Below are 25,116 nucleotides of genomic sequence, written 5' to 3' on the forward strand. Positions count from 1 at the left end.
TAATTGGAGACACTGAATTGCCCTATAGGTGAATGGGTGTGCATATGTGTGTCTGCCCTGTGATGGACTTGCACCCCGTCCTGGGTGTTACTGTGTGCCTTGCACCCATTGAAAAGCTGGGATAGGCTCCAGCAACCCCTCGAGACCCTAATTAGATAAGCGGTTAAGAAACTGAATGAGTAATCTATACCCAAAAGGTTTTGCTTTTATGATACTTCATAATTTCTAAAGCATTTAATAGTGTATGTTGTTCACTTTTAGCCCTAGTTGTTAAAGGTTTAGCAATTTCCAGTAGAACTTAATAATACTAACAGCAAACTGATCAGTCGCTACATGTAAGCAGTGTACAAATAAATATTAATTTGTACACTTCATCCTGATTAGAGGTGAGGTTGGATCACAAGCAAATCCCAGGAACCCTGGCTGCGAGGTTGGAACTTTCTGTTGTCTAATGACATGTTTTGTAAAGATGGCTCATCAAATAATACTTCAAAACAAAGGTTTATTTATGCTCTTGTGTAGATGACTCATAGAGTAATGCTTCAAAACAAATGTTGCCTTTATTTATGTTCTATCTCATTCTTAATTCTCTCCTTCCTATTCTCTTTCTATCCTCTTCTCCATTGTGTAGCTCCATCCTGCACTAGCACAGGCATTGTTTTATCCAGATGGTGTGATCTTGGTGCTCTCCGTCTTCCTTTTTCCACTTGCTCAGCCTCCTATTAATAACTTTCATTCCCTGCTACTGTCAACAAGGGTGACATGTACAAAACATCCAGATCCAGCATGGACAATCAGGGGGGAAAGAGGAGATAGGGAGCAGGGGATCCCCTAAAAAAAACTGAAACAGGATGGAAGTGAGGATGTCTTACAGTAGGTTAAACACACAGGAGGGAATCTCTCCCTGTGCAGTGCAGAAGAGAAGCGAGTTCCGCTAGCAGAGGCACCAACTGCCTTGTAATTTATTGCTGAGGAAACACAGGTTTACGGCTGTATGCTTCAACCATTTGTGACCTACAAATGGGCCTCAGAGGAAACCAAGAACTTCAGAGTGAGCATGAGGGGGGGTAGGGGTAAGAAAAAGATAGCAGGTCAGGGGTAAGTGATTTAAAAAGGACACACACACACACACACGCACACACACACACATATATATACTGTATATATATATATATATATATATATATATATATATATATAGGGCTGTCGAAGTTAACGCGATAATAACGCATTAACGCAATCTCAATTTTACGCGATTAAAAAAAATAGTGCCGTTAACGCAAATTCTATACAGGAAAAATGTACCTATACAGGCAGTGAGTGCCATGTAGAATTACATCACGAAGGCCCGAATTGTTATGTTTTGTACTTAACCACGAAATACAAATGACACTAGTTATGTGGAGAACGAGTTGTCTTTATTGCTTAATCCACAACTTGGAGCATCACACTTAAACATAACACGCCCTTACCCGCTGGTCACCTGATACACATATCAGCTCAGTGACGTACAACACACAGTGGTAACGTGATACACAGATCACGTAAATGATATATATCACACGCATGATAATAATAAGCTTTTTTCTCTCTTAATTTTCCCTGACAAGTGAAAAACCAAAATATAGCAACCTTAACATTATGAGGAAGAATTTCAAAGATATTCCTTTGCAATAATTTATCATTTCAAGAATATGATACAGACTGACCAACACTATTAAGCCAAATCAGCATTGAAAATTGACTTTACTTTTAATAGCCTTCTACAATGCTGGTGCTTCTTAAAACTGAATATTTTCTTTTAAACAGAAGTGTTATTTAAATGCTATTACATTTTTTTCCAACAAAATCCGCCCAATTTGGCGGATAACCGCCCAATCTGGCAACACTGGAACGCGTTGTTATTATTATCGCGTTAACTTCGACAGCCCTAATAAAAACGTATTCTGATATCCAGTTAGCAGCGTAGGGTTTACATTGGGGAAAATAAGTATTTGATCCCCTGCTGATTTTGTAAGTTTACCCCCTTACAAAGACTTGAACAGTCTATAATTTTTATGGAAGGTTTATTTTAACAGAGAGAGACAGAATATCAACAAAAAATCCAGAAAAAAAACATTAAATAAAAGTTATAAATTAATTTGTATTTAATTAAGGGAAATAAGTATTTGATCCCCTACCAACCAGCAAGAATTCTGACCCCACAGACCGGTTATGTGCCCATGAGGCACACAAATTAGTCCTGTCCCTGTATAAAAGACTCCTGTCACAGAATCAGTTTCTTCCGTTCAAATCTCTCGACCACCATGGGCAAGACCAAAGAGCTATCAAAGGACGTCAGGGACAAGATTGTAGACCTGCACAAGGCTGGAATGGGCTACAAGACCATCAGCAAGAAGCTTGGTGAGAAAGAGACCACTGTTGGTGCGATAATTCGAAAATGGAAGAAATACAAGATCACAGTCAATCACCCTCACTCTGGAGCTCCATGCAAGATCTCACCTGGTGGGGTAAGAATGATTCTGAGAAAGGTGAGGTCAGTCCAGAATTACACGGGAGGAGCTTGTCAATGATCTCAAGGGAGCTGGGAGCACAGTCACCAAGAAAACCATTAGTAACCTTTAGTAACACTTCGCCGTAATGGATTGAGATCCTGCAGTGCCCGCAAAGTCCCTTTGCTCAAGAAGGCTCATGTACAGGCCCGTCTGAAGTTTGCCAATGAACACCTGAATGATTCAGAGAAAGATTGGGAGAATGTGATATGGTCAGATGAGACCAAAATTGAGCTCTTTCGCATCAACTCCACTCGCCGTGTTTGGAGGCAAAGAAATGCCCGGTGGGGATGGTGTTCTTGGGGTCATATCCAGCATTTCTCTGCTCCCAGCTCCCTTGAGATCATTGACAAGCTCCTCCTGTGTAATTCTGGACTGACCTCACCTTTCTCAGAATCATTCTTACCCCACCAGGTGAGATCTTGCATGGAGCTCCAGAGTGAGGGTGATTGACTGTGATCTTGTATTTCTTCCATTTTCGAATTATCGCACCAACAGTGGTCTCTTTCTCATTCCAGCCTTGTGCAGGTCTACAATCTTGTCCCTGACGTCCTTTGATAGCTCTTTGGTCTTGCCCATGGTGGTCGAGAGATTTGAACGGAAGAAACTGATTCTGTGACAGGAGTCTTTTATACAGGGACAGGACTAATTTGTGTGCCTCATGGGCACATAACCGGTGTGTGGGGGTCAGAATTCTTGCTGGTTGGTAGGGGATCAAATACTTATTTCCCTTAATTAAATACAAATTAATTTATAACTTTTATTTAATGTTTTTTTTCTGGATTTTTTGTTGATATTCTGTCTCTCTCTGTTAAAATAAACCTTCCATAAAAATTATAGACTGTTCAAGTCTTTGTAAGGGGGTAAACTTACAAAATCAGCAGGGGATCAAATACTTATTTCCCCCACTGTATAGCAGCAGGTAGAATAAGGTGAGAATAAGGTGCAAAAACAATGCAATATTGTGCAAAGATGCAAGTAATATAGTCACTAGTATGAGTTGTCAGAACCCAGGGAACAAGACTGTGTTGATTGTGAATGAGTTTTTGTGTATGTTAGTGTATGTACACCGATCAGCCATAACATTAAAACCACCTCCTTTAAAAAAAAAAAAAAATTGCGATTAATCGCGATTAACTATATGAAATTCTGAGATTAATCGCGATTAAAAATTTTAATCGTTTGACAGCCCTAATATATATATATATATATATATATATATATATATATATACGTATATATATATATATATACAGTATATATCAGCCATAACATTAAAACCACCTCCTTGTTTCTACACTCACTGTCCATTTTATCAGCTCCACTTACCATATAGAAGCACTTTGTAGTTCTACAATTACTGACTGTAGTCCATCTGTTTCTCTACATACTTTTTAGCCTGCTTTCACCCTGTTCTTTAATGGTAAGGACCCCACAGGGCCACCACAGAGCAGGTATTATTTATATGGTGGATCATTCTCAGCTCTGCAGTGACAATGACATGGTGGTGGTGTGCTAGTTTGGATCAGACACAGCAGCGCTGCTGGAGTTTTTAAATACCGTGTCCACTCACTGTCCACTCTATTAGACACTCCTACCTAGTTGGTCCACCTTGTAAATGTAAAGTCAGAGAAGATCGCTCATCTATTGCTGCTGTTTGAGTTGGTCATCTTCTAGACCTTCATTGGTAGTCACAGGACGCTGCCCACGGGGCGCTGTTGGCTGGATGTTTTTGGTTGGACTATTTTCAGTCCAGCGGTAACAGTGAGGTGTTTAAAAACTCCAGCAGTGCTGCTGTGTCTGATCCACTCATACCAGCACAACACACACTAACACACCACCACCATGTCAGTGTCACTGCAGTGCTGAGAATGACCCACCACCCAAATAATACCTGCTCTGTGGTGGTCCTGTGGGAGTACTGACCATTGAAGAACAGCATGAAAGGGGGCTAACAAAGCATGCAGAGAAACAGATGGACTACAGTCAGTAATTGTAGAACTACAAAGTGCTTCTATATGGTAAGTGGAGGTGATAAAATGGACAGTGAGTGTAGAAACAAGTTTTAATGTTATGGCTGATTAGTATATATATATATATATATATATATATATATATATATATATATATATATACTGTATATATATATATACTGTATATATATATATATATATATATATATATATATATATATACATATACAGTGTATCACAAAAGTGAGTACACCCCTCACATTTCTGCAGATATTTAAGTATATCTTTTCATGGGACAACACTGACAAAATGACACTTTGACACAATGAAAAGTAGTCTGTGTGCTGCTTATATAACAGTGTAAATTTATTCTTCCCTCAAAATAACTCAATATACAGCCATTAATGTCTAAACCACTGGCAACAAAAGTGAGTACACCCCTAAGAGACTACACCCCTAAATGTCCAAATTGAGCACTGCTTGTCATTTTCCCTCCAAAATGTCATGTGATTTGTTAGTGTTACTAGGTCTCAGGTGTGCATAGGGAGCAGCTGTGTTCAATTTAGTAGTACAGCTCTCACACTCTCTCATACTGGTCACTGAAAGTTCCAACATGGCACCTCATGGCAAAGAACTCTCTGAGGATCTTAAAAGACGAATTGTTGCGCTACATGAAGATGGCCAAGGCTACAAGAAGATTGCCAACACCCTGAAAGTGAGCTGCAGCACAGTGGCCAAGATCATCCAGCGTTTTAAAAGAGCAGGGTCCACTCAGAAAAGACCTCGCGTTGGTCGTCCAAAGAAGCTGAGTGCACGTGCTCAGCGTCACATCCAACTGCTGTCTTTGAAAGATAGGCCATGGTCTGGGGCTGCATGAGTGCAGCAGGTGTTGGGGAGTTACATTTCATTGAGGGACACATGAACTCCAATATGTACTGTGAAATACTGAAGCAGAGCATGATCCCCTCCCTCCGGAAACTGGGTCGCAGGGCAGTGTTCCAGCATGATAATGACCCCAGACACACCTCTAAGACGACCACTGCTTTATTGAAGAGGCTGAGGGTAAAGGTGATGGACTGACCAAGCATGTCTCCAGACCTAAACCCAATAGAACATCTTTGGGGCATCCTCAAGCGACCAGCAGAGGAGCGCAAAGTCTCGAATATCCGCCAGCTCCGTGATGTCGTCATGGAGGAGTGGAAAAGCATTCCAGTGGCAACCTGTGAAGCTCTGGTAAACTCCATGCCCAGGAGAGTTAAGGCAGTTCTGGGAAATAATGGTGGCCACACAAAATATTGACACTTCAGGAACTTTCACTAAGGGGTGTACTCACTTTTGTTGCCGGTGAACTCAACAAAGAACTCTCTGAGGATCTTAAAAGATGAATTGTTGCGCTACATGAAGATGGCCAAGGCTACAAGAAGATTGCCAACACCCTGAAACTGAGCTGCAGCACAGTTGCCAAGATCATCCAGCGTTTTAAAAGAGCAGGGTCCACTCAGAACAGACCTCGCGTTGGTCGTTCAAAGAAGCTGAGTGCACGTGCTCAGCGTCACATCCAACTGCTGTCTTTGAAAGATAGGCGCAGGAGTGCTGTCAGCATTGCTGCAGAGATTGAAAAGGTGGGGGGTCAGCCTGTCAGTGCTCAGACCATACGCCGCACACTACATCAAATTGGTCTGCATGGCTGTCACCCCAGAGGGAAGCCTCTTCTGAAGTCTCTACACAAGAAAGCCCGCAAACAGTTTGCTGAAGACATGTCAACAAAGGACATGGATTACTGGAACCATGTCCTATGGTCTGATGAGACCAAGATTAATTTGTTTGGTTCAGATGGTCTCAAGCATGTGTGGCGGCAATCAGGTGAGGAGTACAAAGATAAGTGTGTCATGCCTACAGTCAAGCATGGTGGTGGGAATGCCATGGTCTGGGGCTGCATGAGTGCAGCAGGTGTTGGGGAGTTACATTTCATTGAGGGGCACATGAACTCCAATATGTACTGTGAAATACTGAAGCAGAGCATGATCCCCTCCCTCCGGAAACTGGGTCGCAGGGCAGTGTTCCAGCATGATAATGACCCCAAACACACCTCTAAGACGACCACTGCTTTATTGAAGAGGCTGAGGGTAAAGGTGATGGACTGGCCAAGCATGTCTCCAGACCTAAACCCAATAGAACATCTTTGGGGCATCCTCAAGCGGAAGGTGGAGGAGCGCAAAGTCTCGAATATCCGCCAGCTCCGTGATGTCGTCATGGAGGAGTGGAAAAGCATTCCAGTGGCAACCTGTGAAGCTCTGGTAAACTCCGTGCCCAGGAGAGTTAAGGCAGTTCTGGGAAATAATGGTGGCCACACAAAATATTGACACTTCAGGAACTTTCACTAAGGGGTGTACTCACTTTTGTTGCCGGTGGTTTAGACATTAATGGCTGTATATTGAGTTATTTTGAGGGAAGAATAAATGTACACTGTTATATAAGCTGCACACAGACTACTTTTCATTGTGTCAAAGTGTCATTTTGTCAGTGTTGTCCCATGAAAAGATATACTTAAATATCTGCAGAAATGTGAGGGGTGTACTCACTTTTGTGATACACTGTATATACAGGGGTTGGACAAAATAACTGAAACACCTGGTTTTAGACCACAATAATTTATTAGTATGGTGTAGGGCCTCCTTTTGTGGCCAATACAGCGTCAATTCGTCTTGGAAGTGACATATACAAGTCCTGCACAGTGGTCAGAGGGATTTTAAGCCATTCTTCTTTCAGGATAGTGGCCAGGTCACTACGTGATGCTGGTGGAGGAAAACGTTTCCTGACTCGCTTCTCCAAAACACCCCAAAGTGGCTCAATAATATTTAGATCTGGTGACTGTGCAGGCCATGGGAGATGTTCAACTTCACTTTCATGTTCATCAAACCAATCTTTCACCAGTCTTGCTGTGTGTATTGGTGCATTGTCATCCTGATACACGGCACCGCCATTGGATGCACATGGTCCTCCAGAATGGTTCGGTAGTCCTTGGCAGTGACGCGCCCATCTAGCACAAGTATTGGGCCAAGGGAATGCCATGATATGGCAGCCCAAACCATCACTGATCCACCCCCATGCTTCACTCTGGGCATGCAACAGTCTGGGTGGTACGCTTCTTTGGGGCTTCTCCACACCATAACTCTCCCGGATGTGGGGAAAACAGTAAAGGTGGACTCATCAGAGAACAATACATGTTTCACATTGTCCACAGCCCAAGATTTGCGCTCCTTGCACCATTGAAACCGACGTTTGGCATTGGCACGAGTGACCAAAGGTTTGGCTATAGCAGCCCGGCCGTGTATATTGACCCTGTGGAGATCCCGACGGACAGTTCTGGTGGAAACAGGAGAGTTGAGGTGCACATTTAATTCTGCCGTGATTTGGGCAGCCGTGGTTTTATGTTTTTTGGATACAATCCGGGTTAGCACCCGAACATCCCTTTCAGACAGCTTCCTCTTGCGTCCACAGTTAATCCTGTTGGATGTGGTTTGTCCTTCTTGGTGGTATGCTGACATTACCCTGGATACCGTGGCTCTTGATACATCACAAAGACTTGCTGTCTTGGTCACAGATGCGCCAGCAAGACGTGCACCAACAATTTGTCCTCTTTTGAACTCTGGTATGTCACCCATAATGTTGTGTGCATTGCAATATTTTGAGCAAAACTGTGCTCTTACCCTGCTAATTAAACCTTCACACTCTGCTCTTACTGGTGCAATGTGCAATTAATGAAGATTGGCCACCAGACTGGTCCAATTTAGCCATGAAACCTCCCACACTAAAATGACAGGTGTTTCAGTTATTTTGTCCAACCCCTGTATATATATATATATATATATATATGTGTGTGTGTGTATATGTATATGTGTGTGTGTGTGTGTGTAAATATATATATATATATATACATACACACACACACACACACACACATGAACTGATGCCCTGTGAAACCGGCATAAAACTAGACCCATCATGACCCAATAAGTACAGTATGCACAGACAACCTCCTTATATATTTAATAAAGACAAAGCTGCCCCAGGCTTTGCAAAACAATACAATGGTAACTGGATGTACCTTTGGAAAATACACCAAAAAGAAGAGTAAACTTGCTTTGTTGACTTTAAAAACCATTAATTTTTTATTAATATCAATTGCAAAAATAACTAAAAACCCTTAGTACTAGCCAGGTCTTCTTATCTTACATCAGCGCCTGACCTCACAAATGCTTTTTGACTTAATTGGGACAAATACTTACTGACAAATTGCAAAATTTGGAAAAGGGGGTGGAGGTCACTATTAGGAATGAACATGGTTTTGTAATGTTTAACAAATCATGGTCAGGTGTCCGAATACATTTGGACATATACTGAATGTGCGTGTTAGAGAGAAACATTTACAGTACAATTTACAGCATTTAGCAGATGCTTTTATCCAAAATAGCAATTTTACCAAGTACAGTGGAAGCAATGTAGGGTTCAGGCCCTTGATCAGGAGCCCAGCTATAGAGTACAGTACACCCACCAATAGTCCAGCATGTTACCCGGGGAGGTACCACTGCCCTCACGAGAGCGAAAAAGATTATACAGGTAAACTACCGAGTAAAAACAAGACTGAGTAGAAAAACTATCAAACATCACCACCTAGTGGTTGATTTAATCATCACTGCTTACAATTGTGAGAAGCAATTTATTCACATAGTAAAGTTTTAGTTGGTTTGCAATGCTTTGTAAATTAAAATATTTCAGAAATGTAACATTGTTATAGCTTCAACATTTGTGATTATTTATATTATATTAATTAACAATTCATGTATAAGATTAAATTTTTTTTTCCTATTGTTCAGTTTTAAAAACTGCAGAAGTAATTAACCAGTTGCAAATCATGGAAATCAATGTTATGCCTTGTTTATCATAAATCCCAATCTTTGCAGAACTTCTATAACCTCCTGAGACCCAGAATCAATAAGGTTTTAATATTCAGGATTTTTTTTTTTATCATTTAAGTATTGTGGTTGAAAGAAACATAGTACAGAAATGTATTTTTCAACAATGTTATTTATTTGTTTTTTATCATCTGTCCTTTGTAGAGGACATCGGGTCTTGTTTGATCCAATAATGTAATAATGTAATGTAATGATACTGTATTGATTTTTGTATACATTTCAGATACAATTTCATTTAATTTCCTACATTAAAACAGATGGAAAAAGAAAACACATCTAAACACCGAAAAGAAAAGAAAAGAAAACCATCTCAGAGGATGGCCCCCCACAGAGGACACAATTGAATTGCTGTGTCTCAGGAGGATATACCATTCAGAAATTAGTCTGCTAATGTCATTTTCTTTCACCATCATTGATTTTGTAATCAATCTCAAGTTTAAGAATCTGCAAGTTTCTTATTACCTAAATATTTTATTAAATGTGAAATGTTTTGTAATATGCATTTCATATCCCATTTACACCTACAAGTTACACGTACAATTACAAAAGTAGGTTTTACCTCTTTATAATTTGAACAAAATTTGCCTAAATTTGCTGTCATTTTACTCAATAACCATGCGTCAAACATAATAATTTAATCATGGCACGTAACTATTATGGCATGTCAAGTGTGGTACATTAAATAACTTTTGCATGCTACGTTCTACTATGGATGTATAAAACTGAAACAGTATGCAACCGTATGCAGCACTATTCTCATGAGGAGGATCAGAAGAATTTTAGGAACTAGTGCAGTGATCCATCTTGAGTTTAGCCTTTTTATTTGCGAATGTGCATTTGGGGGCGGAGTTTGTACACATTCCGCCCCAGATGTGCATGGGCGAATGTACAGGCTCTGCCTTTGTTTACCCCAGAGCGGTAGAGAGAACAGAGTGGTGACACTCCCATAGGGAACCGTTGGAAAGGGGGCGGGACATATTTTTGCGCAGCTTCCGGGTTGTGGAGCTCTGAATAGTTCCAAACATCCCATAGAGCCCCATTCATTTCCACTACTTATCAAACATTTTCAGCTGTATGTTGCTTTGTTTTAAAAAATAATGAATTTGATGTCATTAATATACTTAATACTGTTATTTTTTAGCATTTGCTCAGCACTAAATGTTACATGTTTATCTTAATTAATAGGTATAACTGAATTTAGCTCAGTCAGTTAAGCTAAATTAATGACACTAGAGTATTTTCACCTAAAACGAGTTGATTAATCAAGAGTCTTGTTACATAAATTATCATAAAACATTAGAGCCATAATAAATCATGCTACTTTTACTTTCATACTTAAGTACATTTCAAGGTAAATACTTTAGTACTTTTACTCAAGTGAAGGTAAAGAGTATTTTTACTTTTACTACTACTTTTACTGGAGTAATATTTTACCTTGGCTATCTCTACTTTAACTCAACTACATGGTTTGTGTACCTTGTCCACCACTGACATTAGACAAAATGAACTTGTGCATATTCATAATGAATTCATTAATGTATTACATGTAGGAATGAATTATTAATCACTCATGTTAAAGGTACGGTAGTGTGTTTATGAATCTGTTCATTCAGTGCAGGTAAACCTTATCCTTATCCTGATATCCTTATATCACATTATGTAATGTATGCTAATATAATGTACTGTGTTAACAAGTCATTATAAACATCAATCTTCCACTTCATATACCACATTGACATTAAAGCAGATGCAGTAAATGTAAAGGCAGTTGAAAATACCCAGAAATTGTACAAATGTTTATTATTTACTGTTTAATATTTCATTTACTGCTGCCTGTCCCATATGAGAACATGACAGCGCCGGGTTTGTTTGGAACTATTGGAGGGTTACATGAACCACGTGACCGCGTGGCGGCGAGAACAAGGAGTGTCGCAACTCTCTCTATCTACGGCTCTGGTTTACCCTAACTAGTGGTGGTAAATTCGGTTCATTTTATGGACTCGGGTTAATCTGAGTCACTCAGTAATGTGATCCGGTTCACTTAAGTCAGTTGAGTCACTTGTACTGACATTCTGATTGGATGCAGTAAATCAATCGCAAATATCACTTGTCTTCCGTGCACTCATCTTCTGTAAATAAATCCTCTCTTAATTCTCTTGGCACCTCACACTTCTCTTATCAGTGACAAGTTGGCACTTTTTCTAAGTGGAATCATGCGGGAGAGGGGGGTGGACCAATCAGATGGGTACATTAATGGGTCAAGGGTTCAGGAACCGCCCAGCTCTAAGTCACTAACCCGAGCTTTTATTTTGAAAAGCGCTAGTGTTGTTTACATGTGTTCAGTTGTAGTTGTGCGTTTCAAAACAAAATGCTGTATAAAGATAATGTTTTAACCATTATTTGAACAAATGCTTTGATTTTGAAATAACGTGAATAAATGCCAGATGAATATTCAGTGATTCAAAGTCGGATAATTGCTCAACTTTCCTAAATATTCAAAAATCTCATGAACGCGCATTTACTAAGGGTGCTTCGAGTGGTCTCGTGAACAACAGAATTTTTATGACTAGAAATTGCGCACATATATATAGTCGATGGAAAAGTGTGCATTGATTTGCATTCGATAGTGTTTTAGTGCTTTATGGAATAAAATGAATATACCTATGAATATACTTTTAGTGTTGTCCCAATAAATAAAAAAGGGCAAAACATTCTAACTGAGTCTAATAAAACAGTGAAAAATCACGATTATTTTGTGGACTTTTATACTTCTCTGTGTGAGGTATAAGTAGTTTCCAAAAAACTCCAGTACAGACTGTAATCATACCCACCATCTTAGCTTTCGAAATCAAACACCAGTTCTGTTTAAACACTTTCGGTTTCACTGTTCATGAACAGCACTGGTGTGCATAAAAAAACTACCAACAAAATGCGCCATTGTTTAGGTAAGTATGTTGTTCATTAGATTATGTAGCTTTTTCTGATTTATTTGCTTTGTACACTCATGTTTACCTACATTTTAACGTAAAAATATAAAACAAGCCACTGTTTTACATGTTTACGTGTAATGCCTAAACCACCTGTTCTAAACCACTGGGTAAAACATATTATAAATAAAGATAATTAAAGATAAATAAAGCCCTTTATCAAATATGGTTGCAAATATGATTCTAATTGTGTTTATTCCCACAGTGCTGATTCTCCTGTTTCCTGTGTCAGATATGACTCTGTCATTAGAAATCCCCTGCAAAGTGAACCTTGAAGAAGGGGTCGAATATCATAAAATAACCTGGTATAAGGTCAGTACAAACAGATGTGTTGTTTTCAGTCATGCATAGTCACTGATAAACCACTTTATTTAAAGTCGCGCATGTTGTATTTGTTTCTCAGGTATCCACAGACTCGGGCTCGTTAAAAGGCCTGGTTATGAAAGACTTCCGTAAGAACACAACAACGCTGTATAAAAATGCAAACAACTCGTATGTGATCGGAGAGAATCTGTCTCTTCAAAACGTGCCCAACCCAACAAGCACAACGTGTGAAATGTTCATCTGCTCTGTGTGGCCACCGGTGGGGCATCGCATTCTGCAAAACAACTACACCCTCCCGCAAGGTTCCAGTTCATAACACCTTTCATCTTACACACCACCCTTCAAGTCCTCGATTATATATATTAAATCATTAGATGGATTCATTTTCTGTCACCAATGTGTTAACTTTACTCAGATTATCCTTTAACAAAACATGGAATTTACCCAGGGGCAGGGGCGGATCTAGAAAAATATTTATGGGGTGGCAAGAGGGGGGCAGGAATTTTTGAGGGGTGGCAACATATGGCAGACGTATTTATACTGAATTTAATCACAGTTATCACAGTTTGATGAGAAATAGTATGTACACACTACAAAAGGGCACGGGCTGCCATTTACAAACTCATACAGACAAACTTAATCTCATGCAATCAATGTCTTGCATTTAAGGTTTCATGTGAAACAGTTCATATTAGGAATAAGTGACCATACAATGTAATCTCAATAATAGGAGATAAAAGTATGGTAGCACTACTGTAGGTGGGGCATTATCAAAGGAAAGGCATTAAGGTAAGACACAGGTGATGAGTGGCAGATGTATGAGAGGGAAAGCAAACAGTTTTTGACTGTGTCAGAGTGGCAGCGTTGCAAATTGGCCATAACTTTTCTTTTAATTTGTTGCTGCCAACTGGGGTGGCAGCAGGGGTGGCAAGGCTTTCTTTTAGGGTGGCATTTGCCACCCTATGCCACCCCGGTAGATCCGCCCATGCCCAGGGGTGCAATTTCTGTCATGTGACAAATGAAAGAAAGAACATTAAGTGCACTGCTGATTTGCTTAGTGTCTCCACCTTGTCTGTGCAAATCACCAACTGGATCACATGTAAGGTAACCTTTGCAGGGGAGCAGAATTTTAGATTACTTCAGGGACCTTTGTTCTCCAGATAAAGCTGCAAATTTTCTTAGGTTGTTTTTTTTTCTTTCCACCAGTTACTTGTGCACTACCTTGTTAGAATGCTGACACTGTTGGTAGTTTCTTAGATTAACATAGCTTTTGCACTGGCTGTGCCGTTATTTCCTATGGAAAATACAAAGCATAACATATCTTATTGTAATACAGTGGACCCTTGACTTACGAATTTAATTGGTTCCGAAGGGCTGTTCTTAAGTCAAAATGTTACACCTATTTTTCCCATAGGAAATAATGTAAATAGCATGAATCCATGCCAGACCTTCCAAACCACCCCCTTACCTAACCTTTCTAATGTCTTAAATGGTCTTTTTTTGTTATAAATACAAGTATATTTTCCCTTAAATTATTATTATTTCCTTCTTTATTTCAATAGTGTTGTATTTTGTAGGTGTAATTTCACGAAAGAATAACTTCCTTCTTCACTCTTACTCAATGTCCCCTCTGTCTGATACACAGTGACATCTACTGGCAGGAGTAATTATACAACAACAAAAAAACACTTTCTGTGCACCTTCTCTGGGGACATTTTTAAATTGAATTTTACAAAATCAAAAAAGAAAACACTGGAAAACCACCGTCCGCTGTCTGAATGTTCGCTCAGTGTGTGTGTGTGTGTGTGTGTGTGTATATATATATATATATATATGTAGAGAGAGAGAGAGAGAGAGAGAGAGAGAGAGAGACAGTTGGAGTCAACTTGTTCGTGATCCGAAATTTGTTAGTACGTTAAGTTGAAAAAGATCGCTCGTAACCCAAAATGTTCGTATGCTAAACCGTTTGTAACTCAAGGGTCTACTGTAAAACGAGTGAGGAATTTAATTAGTGGAGAGAACCTATGAGCAGTAATAATTAAGAGGATTAGTATGTTGTTCTTTCAATACATTGTCACATTAAGCTTTTTTTTAATGCTAAGCGCTTTAGACTCTCTCAGAAAAGCTGATTCTTACAATTTCTCAGAACCCCGAGCTATAACACAAGTTTGAAAGTGAAATGGGAGAAAAATCCAGCTAAACACAGATACATGTGGAGCTTTCAGAGTGAATTTGACATTTATTCCACACAAATGCAGATTCGTCTCATACTCGCACTTTGACGATGTTTTACTGCACCGCTCAAGCCAAGCACTAAACAAAACGGCTTTTCATTTTTAATCTTAATTTAAATTTAAAAAAATTCAAAAGCGGAACACGTTGAGCTTAGGGGTTTAAATGTCTCGACGTCAGGTTACAAGGTAACACTGTATTTAAAAGGCCCTTTCTATCCTAAATGACAGCACTTTAAAATAACGTAATTTTAAAGTACATTATTCACACATTTCAAATCAGCTTGAACAGCATATTCTGTTTTAAAAAGACGGCAAGCGTTCGTTGTGTTCGTGTCCACAATTTAGATGTTAGTTTGTTGGTAGTTTCTTAGTTTAACACACTAATAAGTAGAACTGTGTGTTTGTGTGTCCTGGAATGCAGCCAAAATCTTGGATATTATGATTTTAGTTTTTCTCGATAAACTCTGTTGCTCTGGCTACAACATTCTGCAATAAATGTTATAGATGGTAATGTATTTAAAGAGGTTTGGGTAAATAGGCATATGAGAATTAAGAAAATGAAGTCATATCTACCAAAGGAAAATGTTTTCTAGTAGTATTAATCAGCAAATACCTGAGGTGCAGAAAAATTAATAAATAAATCAATTTAATAATCAGTCAATCTTTGCTTAATTATAAATGCAATTTAGGTTGATCGATCAACAGGCAGGAAGATTCACATGTAAAGTCACTTTTGCAGGGGTGTCAATTACTTTGAGAAGTTCTCACTCCATCTTCATAGAATAAATGTATATTCATTTAAAAATTCTCTATTTACAAACACATTTATGCAAATACATTGTAGTAACTTTGCTTATGTTTAATGCTATTTAAGACTGTAAACTCCTTACTTTTTTACTCTTTAAATCATTTAGGGACCTTAAAAGTTAGTGCAAATTTTATTGTTATCGTTATTTATTATTCAGGACAAAAACTCAATTAGTAGTACAGTGGAACCTTGACTTACGAGTTTAATTCGTTCTGTGACCAAGCTCGTAACTCAATTTGCTCGTATATCAAATCAAATTTTCCCATTAAAATGAATTGAAACGCTATTAATCCGTTCCAGCCCCCCAAAAACCACACCGATTTTTTTGTTACATGTTTTTAAATAAGAAAAATGTACTTTATAAATAACAAATAATATATAAAAAAATAATACATAATAAAAGAGAATGTAAAGAAATAAACTGGTTTTATTAAATGTATTTACCTTATAAATCAGACGAAGATGCTGCCGGAGGTGGAGATTGGCGGAGGAAGTTGGGGGAGTGTTTCATTTCTTGCTCTATCACTTAACTTACTCGCTACACACTTAATGCTACAATATATTGCTAAATTTAACGTACACACTATGCTACACTTTATCACTAAAATTAATTGCGACTTTTTAAAAAAATATATATTTTTTTACTTTACTTAATCTTATTCTTCACTGACTTTATCACATTTTCCTCGCTTTCACTTGCTTGTACGGCAAGATAACCAGGTGAACTGAACTCAGCTGAGCTCGTAACTCAGATCTCGGCTCGTATCACAAAGCAAAAAATCGACCAAGTGACAGCTCGTATCTCGGAAAATTCGTAAGTTGGGTCACTCGTAAGTCAAGGTTCCACTGTATTGTGTACAAAGAAAGCCCAATCATTTTTTTGTACTGGAAACCCTGTTCTACAAGGTTTTCCATCCTACAGTCGAATAGAATTTAGAGTTGCTGGATAATTGTTACATTTTTTTAAAAGAGAAAAAATATATACACTACCGCTCAAAAGTTTGGGATCACTTGCAAATTTCCCTCTTTTCCAAAGAAAAACACATTTTCATGCAATTCACAAACAATTTAGTCCATTACACAATTATTTTAAATGTATCAGATGATTTTTGAAGAATGAAAATGTTTGCATTAAAGCCTATTTTTGTATAGAGGCCTATTTTGCATATAGTCCTATTATCAGCCACTTAGTCCTCTGCCTCAATCTCCTGGTTTGGCTGCCAATCCAAGTTAAGAATGTTATTAGGCTAATTGATTGTTAGGAAACCCTTTTTTAATTTTGTTGCACAGCTGAAAAACGTTATACTAATAAGGGAGCATAAAAGGGAGCACAACATTCTAGGTTAGTTTAGTATCTGAAGCATCAGCAGTTGTTGGCTTGCTTACTGGCTCAAAATGGCCAGAAAGAAACAATTTTCTTTAGAGACTCGTCAGTCTATTGTTGTGTTAAGAATGGAAGGCTACTCAATGCGAGATATTGCAGATGAGTCCAAGTTTGAGGTCTTTGGATCAAACAGAATAACATTTGTGAGGCACAGGAACAATGAAAAGATGCAAGACCAATGCTTAATGCCAGCTGTCAAGCATGGTGGAGGCAGCATGATGGTCTGGGGATGCTTTGAAGGTGGTAAAATAGGAGATTTATATAGAGTGAATGGGATTTTGAAGAAGGAAGGCTACCACAAGACATTGCAACGCCATGCCATACCCTGTGGACAGCACTTGATTGGGGCCAATTTCATCCTACAACAGGATAATTACCCCAAACACACCTCCAAAATGTGTCAGCAATATTTAAGAAATAAGAAGTCAGCCAGAATTTTGACTGTAATGGAGTGGCCAGCACAGTCTCCGGATCTGAACCCTATTGAGCTGTTGTGGGAGTAGCTGGACTGTATGGTACGGAGGAAGACTGCATCAAGCCAATCCATGTCATGGGAGATGCACCAGGAAGTATGGGGTGAAATCACATCAGATTACCTCGAAAATTGACAGCTAGAATGCCTAAGGTCTGCCAGGCTGTAATTGCTGCAAAAGGTGGCTTTTGTTGATAAAGGCTAAATTTGAAGTACACAGTCATCATTTCCATCAAAATAATTTTTTTTTTACTCAGACAATGTCTGCATGTCCTGTTTATTAGCTATATTTCCTAATCTCATGTGTGTTTTCATTGAAAACAAGAAAATTTCACAGTGATCCCAAACTTTTGAGCGGTAGTGTATACCTTTACCTTTTTTTTTTTAATATTTGTTCCAGAGGTTATGTATAGATCTTTACCTTCTTCCACCATTTCAGGTTTGGATGTAATTTGAAAACATAATGATAACATGAAATTATATAAAAATATTGAACATTTTCGGTGAACTGGCAGAATGAATATACAATGGACATCATTACAAATATGTTTTGAATATCAAACTCTTATATTTCAAGCATGAAATTACTTGTATCTGAAGATATTGGTTTATTTTTGGATCCTTAATATCTGTTCTTTCAACAGGTTGTGTAACCGCTGCAGTCAATGTGCCCAGACATGAGACCCAGGCGCTGACTTCATCGATGAATCACTTCTCAAACGAACATCAACCACTTATTATTACTGCTGTATGTTTGATTGCTGTTTGCTGCATCCTGGGTGGTGTCTGTCTGTACAGACAGAGAAAAACATATGTCAAAGTTCTAGTCTGATAAAACACACCTACAGTGAAAAAGAATTTTCCCCTTCCAAAATGTCTTCTGTTTTTGCATATTTATCACACTTATGTGTTTTAGATAATCAAGCTAACTTTCTGTACACAATACTGATCCCCATATAAACCTGCCTTGATTTTAGCTAGTGAATCCAACTGAAACATAGGTCACAATTCACAAATGAGCTTTACACTGTAATATACACTCCTGATCAAAATCTTAAGACCAGTTAAAAAATTGCAAGAATTTGCATTTTGCACTATTGGATCTTAAAAAGGTTCCAAGTAGAGCTTCACAATGCTAAAAGAAGAAATGGGTGCAAGAGACAAAAACTTTTAAGCAGCCAATTCATTGAAAACTGCATTTACACTCAAACATGCTTTTTTCAGCTGATCAAAAGTTTAAGACCACAGCCTTTAAAAGCCAAAATGTGCGCAGAAATTTGGATTCCATGTCATTTTCTGTCAAGTATTTACACTGTCAAGACCTCCTGATGGCAAAAGTAAAAAAGCTCACTGACTTTGAACGTGGTAGGATTGTTGAGCTTCATAAGCAAGGCCTCTCACAACGTGCCATCGCTGCTGAGATTGGATGCAGTAAGACAGTCATTTTGCATTTATTAAAAGACCCTTTGGGTTATGGAACAAAAAAGTCAAGTGGTAGACCCAAAAACATTTCACCAGCGCTGAGCCGCAGGATCCGATTGGCTGTCCGTCAAGACACGGGACAATCCTCGACCCAAATTAAGGCCATTACTGGTGCTGACTGCAGCTCAATAACCATCAGACGGCATCTGCGAGGGAAGGGCTTCAGAAACAAAAAACGTCTTCAAAGGCCACGTGTTCTTCAACGCCACAAAATTGCCCGTTTGGACTTTGCAAGGGAGCACCAAACATGGGACATTGAAAGGTGGAAGAAAGTTTTATTCTCTGATGAGAAAAATTTTTACCTTGACGGTGCTGATGGCTTCCAACGTTACTGGCATGACAAGGAGATCCCACCTGAGATGTTTTCTACGTGGCACAGTGGGGGGACGCCATCATGATTTGGGGTGCTTTTTCCTTCAATGGAACAATGGAGCTTCAGGTTGTGCAGGGGCATCAAACAGCAGCTGGCTTTGTGGAGATGTTGCAGCGGGCATCCCTCATGACTGAGGGCCCTCGTCTGTGTGGTAACGACTGTGTTTTTCAACAGGACAATGCTGTAGTTCACAATGCCCGCCTGACAAAGGACTTCTTCCAAGAGAATAACGTCACTTTTTTGGACCATCCTGCGTGTTCCCCTGATCTAAATCTGAATGAGAACATTTGGGGATGGATGGCAAGGGAAGTTTACAAAAATGGACATCAGTTCCAGACAGTGGATGCCCTTTGTGAAGCCATCTTCAACACTTGGAGCAACGTTCCCACTAGCCTCCTGAAAACACTTGCATCAAGCATGCCTAAACGATTGTTTGAAGTGATCAACAAGAATGGTGGAGCTACTCATTACTGAGTCCTTTTTTTGACACTTTGATTTCTGTTTTGAGGGGGTTTTTGGGTTTTTTTGAGCTATGGTCTTAAACTTTTGATCAGCTGATGAACAGCCTATTTCAGTTAAATTGTTGTTTTCAATAAATTGCCTGCTCAAAAGTTTTTGTCTCTTGCGCCCATTTCTTCTTTTAGCATTGTGAAGCTCTACTTAGAACCTTCTTAAGATCCAGTAGTGCAAAATGCACTACTTGCAATTTTTTAACTGGTCTTAAGATTTTGATCAGGAGTGTATTGTAGAACTTTCTACAGCACTAAATGATTATTCCAAGTTACTAAATGTATAGATGACTGTATATTAGGGTTGGGCGATATGACGATATTACCGTATACCGCGGTATTTAAAAATGGTGACGGTATTCAAAAATGATGACGGTATTTTTTAAATGTGAAGTGCCAAATTTCTGCTTCGGGTTTACCTTGAAAACTGAGACTTTAGGACATGCGCACATCCACAGTAAGGGAGGGGTGGGAGGGGTAGGCGGTTGGAGCTCGCTGATTGGCTGTGGGGTGCTCACTGGTGATAACACAGAGAGACGAGTGAAGAGCCACACTGGCTAGCGTTAGCTGTGAGCTAACAAGCAGAAACTTAAAAAAACGGCTCATCTTTTAATTTTTCAAAATCAAAATTTTTTATCAGTTCAACCGGAAATGAACTCAAGCGCATGCATGCACGGACATGTACTTATTTACTAAATATATCTTCAGTGTAAATCGAGCACAAGTGTTGAGAAAAAGGAGCAAACAGTAATAATAACGTTACGCCCAATCCGCTGTTCTGACTCTTGTCTGCCATAGATTTTCCTGCCTATGTAAGAACTATTTTTTCCTAAATAAAAGCGCTATATTAAGAAAAAAGAACATCTCACCTGTCGTGTAATGTGAATTATAAAATATATTGTCTGGCCCTTTAAGAATGTTAAGTGCACTATAGGGCGTAGGGAGCGAGTGTGTAGGGAATAGATCGGATTTGTACCGTTTCTGTGCTCGTGTTTTGCACTGAGCTTGTGTGACATGTAAAGTAGCGTTCTCGTTAACCACTCAAATGTTTGGACTTTGAATTATTTTAACATTATTTTACATCACCGTCATTGCAACATGAACATTTACATTCATATTTTTTGTTACGGTATAGAACTTAATTCTGGATTACAGGCATAACTAATCGTACACGTTCATACACTTTTAAGAAACAGCTGTAACTATAAACTAAGCAGTTAACTTTTGAAATATATTGAAGTGTTTAGCCTGCTATTATTCTGTTTTGTGTGGGCAGAGAGAGATTACAATGCCAAAATGTTGTGTTAATGTTTGTGTTAAAGTGTAATTGATACACATGCATTTATACGTATGCGTATTTATTATAGATCAGACAAGATAAGCAATGTTTGACGTTCACCCCGCCGCGGTAATACCGTATGAACGTCAAACATTTTTTTACCCAGGAAATACATTTTTTTCCATATGTACTGGAAACCTGTTAATGTGGAACTTCATATATTTTAGGCTAATGTAAAATAATGGGGTTGTTTTTGCTAATTATACACTGAAATTAACACAAATATAATATTAAAAACATTGAAATACAATTGAAAACAGTTAAAAATCAATAAAAAAATACAATAAAACCTACATTTTACCTGTACTTCTTTATTGTTTCCTTACGTTTCTTAATCGTGGAGATGCTTGATTTTGGAATACCGTATTCAGTTCAGTATAGGCGCATTCACATGAGAAGCAGTGGAAAAAGCTTTTGTGCTGGCTGTGTTATTTCCTATGAAGTGTGGCGGTGCACAAAGCTTAATGTGACTTATTGTACTAAAACGAGCGAGGAATTTCATGAGTGAAGAGAACTTATGAGCAATAATAAAGAAGGGAGGTTTAGTGGTTCTATGTTGTTCTTTTATTACTTTAATTTTTAACGATAAGCACTAGACTCTTCCGGAAAAGCTGATTCTTACAATTTCTCAGAACCCTGAGCTATAACACAAGTTTAAAAGTGAAGCAGGAGGAAAATACAGATAAACACAGATACATGTGGAGCTTTCAGAGTGAATTTGACAATTATTCCAAACAAATGCAGGTTTGTCTCATATTCGCACTTTGATGCCGTTTTACTGCACCGCTCAAACCAAGCGCTGAACAAAGCGACTGTTCATTGTTAATTTGAAATAAAAATAAAAAAATAAAAAAAGGAACACGTGGAGTTTAAAGATCTCTCGAATTTCTCAAAGGGCGTCGAGTTTCAAAGATTTTGAGTATAGGGAACGTCGAGTTACAAGGTAGCACTGTTTTTTAAAATCCGTTGCTATCCTAAATAACAACACTTTAAAATAACTTAAAAAGACGGCAAGCGTTCATTTTGCTAAGTTAAATTGTTCGTGTCCACATTTTAGATGTTAGTTTGTGGAACATGTACATGCTAGTACATGCAGTTGGTCACAGTCCTAAAGTGAGAGTGAACATTCATGATAAACTCAGTCTTAATGCTGAAAGCCCTGAGCAGTGTTGCCAACTCCTCAGTAAGGAAAGTAGCTATTGGCTGTCCTAAAAGTCGCTAGAAGTCGCTAAATGACGTCATCGCCTAATTTGCATATGATTCATTTGCATGTAATTGACGCTGTAGAAGAGGAATAACATCGTGGGAGAGACAAAAAGTGGGTAAAAACACCCTAAATATGTTTAGAACTACAAATGAACATTCTTCTGTTAATTCGTGGTTTGTTTTTGTTTTTTAAGAAAATACTGAGGTACTCTGGGCAGGGTTGCCAGATTGCGACAGTAATTTTCAGCCAAAATGCATGAAAAAACGCCCAAAACACAGGATAAGCAGATGATGTTTAGCATTTCACAAATAATAAACCAGTTAAACCATCATGACTTACAAATTAATATCTTAAAATGTACAGATCAGTAATTATACATTATTAAGGACAATTTTTTTTTGCTTGCATGTCTTTAATGTAGCCTACCAAGTTTGTAAAATGCATTATTTGTTGGGACACACAACCCTTTGCATGTAAATAAAAATAACCTTCATATTCAACTCAAATCACTTGTCTAACATATGAATCACTGTATTGATGGGCGTGGCAACAGTGTCTTGGACTGGAAAGAATAACCTGTCAATCAAACTTTTGACAACGGATTGGATGTGGTGGGAGAAGGTAGGGAGAAGGGAGACCTATTTATATTCCACCTGCTTTAGCAATAGCTTTTTTTATTTATATTTTAAGCTGCCAAACCAGCCCAAATTTTGTCCACCTGCCAAAGTGTGTTTTTCCCTGCCAATTTCCAACAAAATCCGCTCATTTTGGTGGAAACCCGCCCAATCTGGCAACACTGACTGTGATACTGACCGCCCGTGCTTTTGAAAAAAAAGTCGCTAGAGGGGTCAGAAAAGTCGCTAAGTTGGCAACACTGGCCCTGAGGCAGATGTCAGGCGTGGGGTGTGTGTAAGTGTGTGTACCTTTCCAAGTGGAAGAAGACAGGACAAAACCCTGCATCACAGTCCACGACAGGTTACCGTGCTCTTCGCCATGTTGTTCCACAAGAATCCATCTTACCGTCGAATGAAGTCTTCAGGCACTCACACATGCCTGTCGTTTTTTACTCACTACACCGCTAACAGTATTGTTCTCATTCTATACTACTAGTGTCGTACTGTTTACAAGACAGTTTTCACCATTAAGCGTTGTCGAACCATTATATTTACAGTAGAATTCATATTAGAAAAACGCACCTCACAACACGTGAGAGCTAAATAACTATACTTTTCCCTCTCTCCTTGTTGTGTTCTCCTGACTCCCGCCCTCTCCTATTCAAACACCTGATTTGCTATGGCAAGCCATCTGATGTCCTTCTCAGACGCCTATTGGCTGGGCATCCACCGTCACATGCACGCAAACATTAACCCCATATGGGTTTAGTTGTACGGTATAGTTGTGACGCAACAACATTGGTTAATTGTTTCAGTAAAATAATGGCATACATGTTTTAGGCTACTATACACCGATCAGCCATAACATTAAAACCACCTTCTGGTTTCCAGCATACCATACAGAAGCACTTTGTAGTTCTACAATTACTGACTGTAGTCCATCTGTTTCTCTACATACCTTTTTTTAGCCTGCTTTCACCCTGTTCTTCAATGGTCAGGACCCCCAGAGAGCAGGTATTATTTAGGTGGTGGATCATTCTCAGCACTGCAGTGACACTGACATGGTGGTGGTGTGTTAGTGTGTGTTGTGCTGGTATGAGTGGATCAGACACAGCAGCGCTGCAGGAGTTTTTAAATACCGTGTCCACTCACTGTCCACTCTATTAGACACTCCTACCTAGTTGGTTCACCTTGTAGATGTAAAGTCAGAGACGATCACTCATCTATTGCTGCTGTTTGAGTTGGTCATCTTCTAGACCTTCATCAGTGGTCACAGGACGCTGCCCATGGAGCGCTGTTGGCTGGATATTTTTGGTTGGTGGACTATTCTCAGTCCAGCAGTGACAGTGAGGTGTTTAAAAACTCCATCAGCGCTGCTGTGTCTTATCCACTCACACCCTCACAACACACACTAACACACCACCACCATGTCAGTGTCACTGCAGTGCTGAGAATGATCTACCACCCAAATAATACCTGCTCTGTAGTGGTCCTGTGGGGGTCCTGACCATTGAAGAACTAAAAAGGTATGTAGAGAAACAGATGGACTACAGTCAGTAATTGTAGACCTACAAAGTGCTTCTATATGGTAAGTGGAGCTGATAAAATGGATAGTGAGTGTAGAAATAAAGAGGTGGTCATAATGTTAAGCCTAAACGGTGTATAATACTGTAAAATGTTATATGTTTTATTGTCTTATACTGTCGATACTTACAGTAATTTATTAGTTATAACTGTTTCATATGGGAAAAAGTTAGATATCCACAACTGTTTCTGGTAAATTCATATTAGTCATGTGTTAGTCATTTAGGTTTGCTTTTAACTATAATTTCAAAAAATATAAACAATATGGACAAAACGTGTATTGTAACTGGCCTTTTAT

The 25,116-nt window shown here is 38.8% G+C and overlaps 1 long non-coding RNA gene across 1 annotated transcript; it reads right to left on the minus strand.

Moving 5' to 3' along the window:
* Positions 1–15,965: 15,965 nt before the first annotated feature.
* On the minus strand, positions 15,966–23,859 carry LOC134318231 (uncharacterized). The gene is made up of 2 exons (XR_010013354.1): positions 23,544–23,859; positions 15,966–18,500 (listed from the first exon to the last, which is right to left on the minus strand). It is a non-coding gene; the product is annotated as an uncharacterized LOC134318231 (long non-coding RNA).
* Positions 23,860–25,116: the final 1,257 nt, after the last annotated feature.

This window comes from Trichomycterus rosablanca, chromosome 7 (genome assembly GCF_030014385.1).
Source record: "Trichomycterus rosablanca isolate fTriRos1 chromosome 7, fTriRos1.hap1, whole genome shotgun sequence".
In the NCBI taxonomy this organism is placed as follows: Eukaryota; Metazoa; Chordata; class Actinopteri; order Siluriformes; family Trichomycteridae; genus Trichomycterus; species Trichomycterus rosablanca.